The following is an 11,706-nucleotide window of genomic DNA, read 5'->3' as shown; positions in this document are numbered from 1 at the left end:
GGCTGAAATGGGATGAAAATCAGCTGGGGGTGCGCTGCTATTTATAGGGAGAGTGAGTGAGTCAACTCGGTTGACTCATCCGAGTTGACCGGGTTGACTCAAGTCAACCGTCATAACTTTGACCAATGAGAAATTGACACGTGGCGAAGGCTTTGACACTTGGCTGCACATGCAGCCATTAGATCTTGCTGCCATGCATCGTTGGACGCTCCAGATCGTGCCACGTGGCGCGATCTGGTGATTTCCTATTTTATTTTTTCTTTTTCCTATTTTTCTCAACTTCAAAAATTAATTAAAAATAGCTCGGGACTCGGAAAAATACCCCGAAAAATACTACGGACTCGTATCGACTAGTACTAATTAACTATGAGGTCAAATTACCAATTTGCCCTTTAGAAAAATTTCGAAAATTTCAAGCTCCACAACTAAGATAAAATGCTTTTAAAAATGAAATTTTGGGAAATTCATAAAATAATCTCCCGGACTCGGAATAATACGAGACTTGCTCCGTTGGGTTCGTGAGTAAAAGTACCACCTTCTAAAGGTCTAACTTGGGTCAAAACTCTAGTTAAAGTTGGTCAAACAATTAAAGCCTAAGGTGAAAAATACGATTTTTCGCCAAACAAATTTCTAGAAAAATTCTAGAAATTAAAGAAAAATTCCAAAATAAATTTGGAAAGTTTTGGGTCTCACATCCTCCCCTACTTAAAAAAAAATCTCGTCCTCGAGATTACCTGAGTTCACTGAAGAGATGCGGGTATCTCTTCCTCATGTCGGATTCCAGTTCCCATGTCGCTTCCTCGACTCTGTGGTGTTGCCACTGAACTTTTACAAGTGGTACCTTCCTATTCCTGAGTTGTTTCGTCTCGTAAGCTAAGATAGAAACAGGTCCTTCCACATAAGACACGTTTGGTTCGAGCGGTAAACCAATCCAAGGCATCACTTGAGGGATGTCAGGCACACTCTTTTTCAACTGGGACACATGGAATACGTTATGTATGTATGCTAACTGAGGCGGCAACTCCAACCTGTAAGCAACTTTCCCGACACGTTCCAAAACCTTGAACGGTCCAATATACCTGGGTGCCAACTTGCCTCGCATACCAAATCGAAATGTACCCTTCAAAGGGCTAACTTTCAGAAACACCAAGTCCTCAACTTGAAATTCCAAAGGCTTCCTCCTTCGATCAGCGTACGATCTCTGCCTACTCTGGGCGATTTCTAGTCGTTTCTTGACTATCTTGACCTTTTCGGTCGTTTCTTTAATCACTTCAGGACCCAGAACAACTCGGTCCTCAACATCGGCCCAACAGAGTGGCGAACGACACGGCCTTCCGTAAAGTGCTTCGTACGGTGCCATCTTGATACTGCTTTGATAACTATTGTTATATACGAACTCGGCGAGCGGTAAGTACTCACTCCACTTACCTCTGAAATCTAGAACACAAGCTCGCAACATATCTTCCAGTATCTGAATAACTCTTTCAGATTGCCCATCCGTCTGCGGATGATAGGCACTGCTAAGATTCAACTGAGTGCCTAATTCAGATTGTAACTTCCGCCATAATCGAGACGTAAATCGGGGATCTCGATCGGAAACAATCGTCTTCGGAATACCATGCAATCGAACAATCCATTCGACATAGAGATCAGCAAAATAATCAACGGGTGAGTTCATCTTGACCGGCAAGAAATGAGCTGACTTCGTGAGTCTGTCCACGATAACCCAAATACCATTGTGCCCTTTTTCTCGGCAGATCGGTGATGAAATCCATAGTAACACAATCCCACTTCCACTCTGGAGTAGGTAACGGTTGCAACAATCCAGACGGCTTCTGGTGTTCGGCTTTCACTTGTTGACAGGTCACACAGTGATTAACAAAATCAGCCACGTCTCTTTTCATACCTTTCCACCAGTATCTTCGTTTCAAATTTTGATACATTTTCGTTCCTCCAGGGTGCATAGCAAAACTGGTAGAATGAGCTTCGTTCAGAATCCGTTGTCTTGTTTCTTTCCTGTTTGGCACAACTATTCGGCCTCTGTATCTCAAACTTCCATCAGAATGTACCTTCCATTCCCCAGGTGCATCTCCTGAGTATACCTCCTTCTTTTTCTGTTGTATCTCTAGATCCCCTTCTTGTTCTTGAACTAATTCTTGCTCCAATTAGGGCTCAATCTGCATACTTGCAATCCTTCCATCATGGAGTATGTTGACTTTGTACTGATCCAAAGTCTGTAGGATCTCCCGTTCAGCCATCAATAAACTGGCTAGAGTGTTTTTCTTTCTGCTCAGTGCATCAGCTACCTTGTTGGCTTTTCCTGGATGATATTGTAATTCAAAATCATAATCTTTAAGATACTCCATCCAGCGTCGTTGTCGCAAATTCAGATCTCTCTGAGTGAATATATGCTTGAGGCTCTTGTGATCTGAGAAAACAGTGAATCGACCTCCATACAAGTAGCATCTCCAGATTTTTAGAGCGTGTGCAACAGCGGATAACTCCAAATCATGAGTTGGATAATTCTTTTCATATTCCTTCAACTGTCTTGAGGCATAGGCTATCACTCGCCCATTCTGCATCAGTACACATCCGACTCCTATTATGGACGCGTCGGTGTAGACTTCATAAGGATCTTCATTGTTGGGTAAGACTAACACTGGGGCAGTTGTCAGTCGTTTCTTGAGCTCTTGGAATGCTTCTTCACACTTCTCGTTCCATTCAAACTTGAATCCTTTTCTGAGTAGTCGAGTCATCGGGGTAGCAATCTTGGAAAAACCTTCTACAAACCTTCTGTAATAACCTGCTAATCCAAGAAAACTACGGACTTCTGTCATGCTCTTCGGTTGTTCCCAATTCAGAACTGCTTCGATCTTCTTGGGATCAGGAGATAATCCTTTTTCTGAGATGATGTGGCCAAGGAACTGTACCTCTTTCAGCCAAAATTCACATTTTGACTTCTTGGCGTAAAGTTGCTTTTGAAGTAATGTCTGTAGAACAATTCTCAGATGCTCTTCATGCTCTTCCTTACTCTTGGAGTAAATCAGGATGTCGTCGATGAAGACAATAACAAATTTGTCCAAGTATGGACGGAATGCTCGGTTCATCAGGTCCATGAATGCGGCAGGTGCATTTGTCAATCCAAACGGCATCACAACGAACTCATAATGTCCGTACCTGGTACGAAAAGCAGTCTTTGGGACGTCTTCGTCTCGAACTCTGAGTTGATGGTAGCCGGATCTGAGATCAATCTTTGAGAAGTACTTCGCTCCACTAAGTTGATCAAACAGCTCGTCAATTCTAGGCAATGGATACTTGTTCTTTATTGTGACTTGGTTCAGCTTCCGGTAGTCTATGCAGAGTCGCAATGTTCCATCATGCTTTTTGGCAAATAGAACAGGGGCTCCCCATGGTGATATACTTTCTCTGATAAAGCCCTTCTCCTTCAAGTCGTCTAATTGCTTCTTCAGCTCCACCATCTCGGCTGGTGCCATGCGGTAGGGCGGGATTGAAATAGGTTGAGTGCCTGGTACAAGTTCAATCTTGAATTCTACTTCTCTTGTTGGTGGGATTCCGGGCAGATCTTCTGGAAAAACGTCTGGGTATTCGTCTACCACTGGTATTGGTTTATCTTCCTTCTGCTTGGCTTGCGTGGAAATGATGAGTGAATAGCATAGCATAGCTCTCTTGCTTTTGAAACAAACTCTCAGCAATGGGTTGATAGGTTGTAGCGGTTTGTGCAATCGGATGATCACCTCTTCTCTGTTACTCGTGACTACCTTCACTTTTCTTTTCTCACAATCGATCTGTGCCTGATTTTCTTGTAACCAATCCATTCCTAGAATAAGGTCGTAGTAATCCATGTTCAAAGGGTATAGGTCTGCTGTCAAGACTCGGTTTTGGACTACTAGTTGGCAAGATTGGTAAATTCTATCTACCTCGGTTGTTGTTCCAATGGGTGTACTCATGTGGATGGTTTCAGCTAAAGGTTCAGGTTGCAATCCTAATTTCTCAGTAAAGCTAACAGAGACAAATGAATGTGAAGCACCCGTATCAAACAAAATTCTAACTTCAGTATTAAAGAGCAGTATAGTACCGTCAAGTGGGGCTTCTTCCTGGTTAGCTCTTACAGCAAAAACTCGTCCTCCTCTAGCTGGTTGTGGTCTTCCTCCGCCACCTCTTCCTTGTCCTCCACGATTGTTGGGTTGCGGTGGTGCCTGTTGCAATGGTTGAGCTCTAAGTGGTTGTGGTGCAGCCTGTATCTGTGGCCTGGGGGCATTCTGCTGTGTTCTAGTAGGACAATGATTTCTGTAGTGGCCTTCACCTCCACACTGGAAACAAATTTGAAGTCTAGTCTTCTTCCAGTTTCTTTGGTTTCGAGAGGGTCCTCCCCTCTGAAAATTTCTTCTTTTTCCTAGTCTTGTTTCCTCAGACCTCGCAATTTCCCCTTTCTGTCTAGTTGCAAGGAAATCCTGCTCCTGAGCATAAGCAGCATTGACCACATCTTTGAAAACTGTAAACCTTTGACTTGCCAAGTATTGGCGAATCCCGTTCTTCAGACCTTGCAGAAATCTGACAGTCTTTGCCTTCTCATCATTCATGGTAGATGGGACGAAACGTCCAAGTTCAGTAAATTTTCCCACGTATTCAGAAACAGTCATGTTTCCCTGCTCTAGATCCATGAATTCCTTCATCTTTATCATCTGCAGTGGCTCGGGAAAATATCTGTCGTAGAACAATTCCCTAAATCCTTCCCAAGTCATAGTGTTAATATTTTCTCGGTGCCTAATGCATCTCCACCATCCGTCAGCTTCGCCTTCAAACACATGTGTAGCTAGCCAGATCTTGTACTCATCTGGTGCGTTAATCGACTCGAGCTTCTTCTCGATGTGCGTAACCCAATTCTCAGCTAAATCGGGTTCAGAACTTCCGTGAAACTTCATCGGCTTAGTCCTAAGGAAACGATCTAAGTACTCGCCTCGTCGCTTATCTTCACGTTCAGCGGGAGTGAGACGGTTACCAGCTTGTTGAGCAAAGAAAGCCTGCATAAATTCAGCCATTTGTTGCGGGTCGAACCGATTATTGGCATTACTGTTAGTTCGATCAAAACGGGGTGGCATCTTGTCAACAAGACTGAAAACAAATAAGGGAATGATTGACACAAGTAATACAAGGAACAAAAGTGTTTCAAGGGAAAGACTTATCGAAGAATGTGTTTGGGTGGAAACTTCGAAGGAATCTGCTGAATCGGCTCTGGGTTGGCATATCCTGCATATTAGTAAAAATAATCTACTAACAATCTTACAAAGTTATCTATTTATTTATTATTATTATTATTATTATTATTTTAGGTCGTACCGCTCTGATACCACTTTTTCTGTGACGCCCCGAAACTGGGAACACCACAGCGGCACCCGTCTTAAAGATCCTGAGACTATAATACCCCTTACCCCGAGTATTATATTCCCAAGCTCTCTAAAACGAGTTAAGCCCTTTTTATTGAAGAACCCGGGTTGGATCAGAGTAGTAAAAATACAGCGAAAGAAATTACTGAAAATACCTCATATTATAAATAACAGTAAAGAGTACCAACCCGTGAGGGTTATATGTTTCAAATACACTAACCCTAATGCTACATAATAAAACAGTAGATAAACAGATATGTCAGGATAGTCCAACCCACGCCAGAGTGATTCAGTCTTCAACAAAGTGGTGCAACAAATTGGACTCATGGATAGCCATTGGGATATGCCACCTACGAGGATGAAAGAGAAACACCACCACGGATCCAAAGAAAGGATCTAAACCAGATAGCAAGACTGAAACTGACAAGCTGCAAGTGCCACACCCACGACCTCAATCTTGGTTTCCAACAACTGGATTATCTGCACTCACAAGAGTACAGTAGGGGGTAAGCGTCACATACGTTCATCGCTTCCCCTCGAGGGAAAATCCTGGTTAGGTTTGAAGCAATACTCGAAAATATAGGATTTCAAGGAAAACAGTTTAAAAGCAATGCACACCCAAAAACAGGGTATCAATATCAATAATACTGTAACTAAGGCCAGTAATGATAAAGATAATTATGCCAATAATCAGTGAGTAAAGCCTTTGCATGCTCATACATCTTTTTCAGTGAAAATCCTTCCTGTCACGTGACATAGTTCAGAAACATACCTGCGACCGATCACATACAGGCCAACCGCCAGTATCGGAAATTCAACCACCACCTCGATACTGTGGTGAGAGTATCCATTTACCTGGTAATACCACATTGGTTAGCCTCCCCAGAAGGACATTCGACTAACCAGTCCGTACTTACCCCTCCGGAGGTTTAGGGGATCGAAACCCAAGGTCACAACACGTGCCCGTTACTCTCAGGTCGTCCAAGGTATCACACAGAAAATCACACAAATATGCCATACAAAAATCATGCACATTCTCTGTGAAAGACATTTTCATATACATATAGTACGAAAATAGGCAGGAAATCCAATAACCGGGATATGGTACTTTCCCCCTACCTGCTTTACCAAAGTGTGTCCCTTGCCTGATCCCTTTCCTGTGTCTGGGTCCCACTTGTACCTGTTGGGAAACTGGAGATCCGAATCCGACGACAGCTATTAGGAACGTACTAAACGTACTCTCAGCCTTGTCTGTTAAGACCAGGTAAAATTTAGAGGTTTGGCACTAGCGTAACTTGCTAGGCTTCTCTAAATTCTTGATCCGGCATGACCCTGCTCCCCGAGGCAGACAGTCATGTCAGACCGTGTGGTTTCTAAGTTTATTTTAATTTATTGTCGAGGAGGTTGATCAGATATGAACCTTACAACGTGACCAGGTCAGTGCATGGGGAAACTGAGGGAGCTCTGGCTCAGTACCCAACGCTTGTATGCTCATGGACTGACCTTAGTCATCACGTTATTTGGTTACCACTGATATGGCCTCAATATTTATTAAGTTCATTTAATAACAACAGTTAAACGGTGTTTCGTCTATAACCACCACTTAAACAACAGCAAATTAAATAAGCTGGGTTAAGGGTATACCTGTTGAAGACTTCCCACGAGCAGAGTCTCGGTACTACTAGACTTGCTAAATAATAAGATTAAAATAGCCTAATTAACAAGAGATTTATTTAACAAAATTTTAGCAGAAATTCGACAGGGATCAAGAAATTACCTATGGAGTTCAGAAATGATTTTTTTAAAACTTCACCAAAACATAGCCTTCACACTACTAGAATTGAAGAGCTCGTCGCCACGATCGCATAGGCGAAATCGGATCGTCGATCGGAGCTCCAGAACTCAAGATAAACTCAAAACAATATTGAAGAAGAGAGAGAAAAGAGGAGAGAGGAGAGAGAAGCTCTCTCTTGGGAAGCGTGCGGCTGAAATGGGATGAAAATCAGCTGGGGGTGCGCTGCTATTTATAGGGAGAGTGAGTGAGTCAACTCGGTTGACTCATCCGAGTTGACCGGGTTGACTCAAGTCAACCGTCATAACTTTGACCAATGAGAAATTGACACGTGGCGAAGGCTTTGACACTTGGCTGCACATGCAGCCATTAGATCTTGCTGCCATGCATCGTTGGACGCTCCAGATCGTGCCACGTGGCGCGATCTGGTGATTTCCTATTTTATTTTTTCTTTTTCCTATTTTTCTCAACTTCAAAAATTAATTAAAAATAGCTCGGGACTCGGAAAAATACCCCGAAAAATACTACGGACTCGTATCGACTAGTACTAATTAACTATGAGGTCAAATTACCAATTTGCCCTTTAGAAAAATTTCGAAAATTTCAAGCTCCACAACTAAGATAAAATGCTTTTAAAAATGAAATTTTGGGAAATTCATAAAATAATCTCCCGGACTCGGAATAATACGAGACTTGCTCCGTTGGGTTCGTGAGTAAAAGTACCACCTTCTAAAGGTCTAACTTGGGTCAAAACTCTAGTTAAAGTTGGTCAAACAATTAAAGCCTAAGGTGAAAAATACGATTTTTCGCCAAACAAATTTCTAGAAAAATTCTAGAAATTAAAGAAAAATTCCAAAATAAATTTGGAAAGTTTTGGGTCTCACAAAAACCCTAGTCAAAGTTGGTCAAACAATTAAAGCTCAAGGTGGAAAAATTAGATTTTCCGATAAATAAAATCTATAAAAAATTCTAGAAAATAAGGAAAAATCCCAAAATAAATTTGGAAATTTCCGGGTCTCACAGCTCTCCTCTTTAATTTTCAGAAACCCTAGCTAGCCTCCTTCTTCCTTGCCGCACACCCCTTGTCCTTTCTCTCTCTTCCTTTTATTTTTCTGAAGCAAACCCTAGCAGCCACCATCACATCTCTTTCTCTTCTCTTGCCGCAGCCACCATCATCTCTTTTCTTTATTTTTCTGCTGCAGCCACCTATCTTTTTGTTCTTTTATTTTTGGGCTGAACTGAAGAAGGAGGAGGAAGTCACGCCGCAGCCACCACCACCTAGTCACGCCTCCACCTTGCTGCCACCTTGCCGAGCACCTCAGCCACCTTGCCGTGGAGCCCAAGGCCGAGCAGCACCATTGCGACACCACCCTTGCAGCCGCATCATCTCATGCTGTCATCTCGCCTTCACCTTGCTGCCTCGGCTTGATTTCTTTTTCCCTTTCTTTTATTTTAATTGTTTTAATTATGCTTTGTTTATTTATGGATTTAATTATGTGTAGCTGAATATTGGGCTAGGGCTAGGATGAAGCCCTAGCGATGCTGCTTACTCTCATTATGGATTATTGATTTTTAATTATTTACATGTTGACAAATCTTGAATCTCTGTTTAAATTGAATCTATTTGTTCCGCATCTTTGACTGATCACCTTAGGTTGCATGCATCTAGATATATGTTGTGAAACTAAATAAGCTCGAAAGGATGATAGTTTCAATAGGCAACAAGTGGATATCCTAAGATAATATTCATGAGAAAAGGGATCATAGAGGACATAGGGTACATTAATTTGGAGCTATGCGCTATGTGTTTGTCACTCTCACAGATCGTAATGACTCTTGCATGGGTAACAGCTGCCTTAGCTTAGCACTAGGGAACATGCAAGTTAACTGGCTAAGGAAGGCCCAAGAAGCTCTTAGTTTATGCACAGTAAGGGGAGTAATTGCTAAAAGTAACTAGCCAAACCTTTTAGTAGACGAACTTTGTTGACATGTTTATATATTGATTGTTAATATCCATAGTAGAGTGAATGGTATGCTAGTGGTGGATTCTGACCCCTAGTGTTTCTTTATTATTGTTTTATCCAAATTCATTCAGTTGTTATTTTAAAGTTTTGTCATTTATCTGTTAGTTTGTCTAGTCTCAAAAACCAATCAAAACCCCCCATTTGCGTGTGTGAGTTAGAGTTGATTTAATCGAATTTAATTAAGTTAGTGATCATAACACTAGTACAATTCCCTGTGGGATCGACCTCGTATTTGTAAGCTTTGCTACTCCGCGATTCGTGCACTTGCGAGTTAACCTAGAGCTCAGAAAAAGTTATTTAATTTGCTCTAGGAAAACATACAACACCCTTCCCCCCACACTTAAATGATACATTGCTCTCAATGTATATGAAATAAATGCAAGAATGATCAAATTAAGCGAAACGGGAAATTGCAAATATCCAAAACCAAATAAACACACCAAAATGAAAAATTGTCTTACGAAGCGAAATAAAGAAACTGTTTACTTGCGTACGCAAGCGTGGACACTCCAAGGGTAGGCGCGGCCTCCTTGGTCCTCGATGACTCCTCCTCCATTATTCGAAACAAAAACTTGGGTTGCCTCCCAATAAGCGCTTGTTTTTCTGTCTTCAGCCTGACATTGCCTTCTCCTTTACTTGCGTCCTTTTCTCTTCTTCTTGCCACTGCTACTCTCGGCACTCCCTAAGAACGCACTGAAAAAGCTCTCCATTTCGGACTTATCCTCTCCATAAAAAGTGATCTCCTCGCTTTGTGGCATCTCGGAAGTGAGACAATACACCTCTTGCTTGGTGTAGTGCTGAATCTTCATGGTACTCTCCATTGCTTTGTACTCCATGTTAGAGGTGCACAAAAATGGTCTCCCAAGAATAATCGAAACGTCGCCCGGAAGTCTCGGCACATCTAGCACTATGAAATCAGAGGGAATTAGTAATTTACGACATTTAATCAAAACATCCACAAGCATACCACGGGCTTTCTCGACTAAAGAGTTGGCGAAGCGAATGTTCAAATCAAACGGTTGCAAATCAGCCTCCACAAATCCAAGCCTCTTGAACACAACCAGCGGCATGACATTGATAGCTGAGCCATTGTCAATTAAGGCATTGGCGATCTCATACTCCCCTATGCTGCATGGTATGACCAACGAGCCCGGATCCCTCTTCTTGCTTGGAAAAGATGCAAAGAGATAACCACAAATCTCCCTAGGAACGTTGTGACTATGCCCCTGCTCCTCAACCTTCTTCTCAATAGACTTCAACTCCCTCATGGTTGCTGGAAACTTAGTGATGTCGATGTCCGGAATGAGGGGAATCACACGTGTATCAGCTTTCTCCTAAATCATTTTCGGATCCTCCTCTTCTTCACTATCCATGATCTCAATCACCTCCTTAGTCTTGACCACTCTAACTCTTTTTCTTGGAGTAGTCCTCAAAATAGCATTTACATGCTCCTCATTCTTCGGGTTGACGATGGGCTGACTTGGCAATTTCCCCTTCTCTCTCTGACCCAAAGTAGTGGCAATCTGACCCATTTGACTCCCCAAATGTGCAATAGCCTTTGAATTGGCTTGCATCTGCTGCTCGGTTCGGTTCATGAAGGCATTGGTGCTCTGAGCAAGGGAAGTGGTGCTTTGAGCAATCTGAGCAATCTTGTCCTCCAAACTAGACCTCTCGGCATTGGGGTGCATATATGGCTTGTTGGTGCTCCCACTAGCTTGCTGTCCATTGTTGTTGCTCCACCTGAAATTAGGGTTGTTCTTCCATCCAGGGTTATAAGTGTTAGCAAATGGATCATATGGCACCCTAGGATAACTCCCAACCTGATTCACGTGTTCCACATCACCTCCTTGTTCTTGCATACCCATCATCTTCTCTTGAGCCAAAGATAACTTCTGCACCATAGTCTTGATTTCCAAAATCTGTCCCTCCATGGTGTTTGGCACATCGGTCACCTCATATAACCCTCTCTTTGGTCCTCCTCTCGAACGATTGGAATCCCACTGTTGAGAACTCAAAGAGAGTGACTCAAACAAATCTGTAGCCTCATCCTTCGTCTTTGACATAAACGCACCACCACATGCCGAATCCACCTTGGCTTGATCTCTCTCCAATAATCCCTGATAAAAACAACAAATCACATACCAAGGAGATAAGTTATGGTGTGGGCAGCTAGTAAGTAACTCATTGAATCTGTCCCAAGTCTCATGGAATGGCTCGTCCGCTTTCTGCACAAATCCAAGGATCTCCTTCCGAATCGAATTTGTCTTGGAAATGGAATAAAACTTGTTCAGGAACTTGCTCGAAAGATCATCCCATGTCGAAATGGAACCACTGGGCAGCGAATAAAACCACCTCTTTCCCTTGTCCTTAAGCGCAAAAGGGAACATCCTCAAACGGTACTGATCGGCATTCAGACCCCTCAACTGTGCGGCTTCACAAACCCCGGAAAACTCCTTCAAAAAGTGGATCGGATCCTCCCCATTCA

The 11,706-nt window shown here is 42.6% G+C and overlaps 1 non-coding gene across 1 annotated transcript; it reads left to right on the top strand.

The window, feature by feature from the left end:
* Nucleotides 1-11,372: 11,372 nt before the first annotated feature.
* Nucleotides 11,373-11,479, top strand: LOC147299477 (small nucleolar RNA R71). Its single transcript, XR_015120148.1, has one exon. It is a non-coding gene; the product is annotated as a small nucleolar RNA R71 (small nucleolar RNA).
* The last annotated feature ends 227 nt before the right edge of the window (nucleotides 11,480-11,706 follow it).

The sequence above is a fragment of the Dryas octopetala genome, chromosome 1, assembly GCF_963921425.1.
Source record: "Dryas octopetala chromosome 1, drDryOcto1.1, whole genome shotgun sequence".
In the NCBI taxonomy this organism is placed as follows: domain Eukaryota; kingdom Viridiplantae; phylum Streptophyta; class Magnoliopsida; order Rosales; family Rosaceae; genus Dryas; species Dryas octopetala.
The sequence above is the reverse complement of the archived record's forward strand: the minus strand, read 5'-3'. Positions and strand labels throughout refer to the sequence as shown.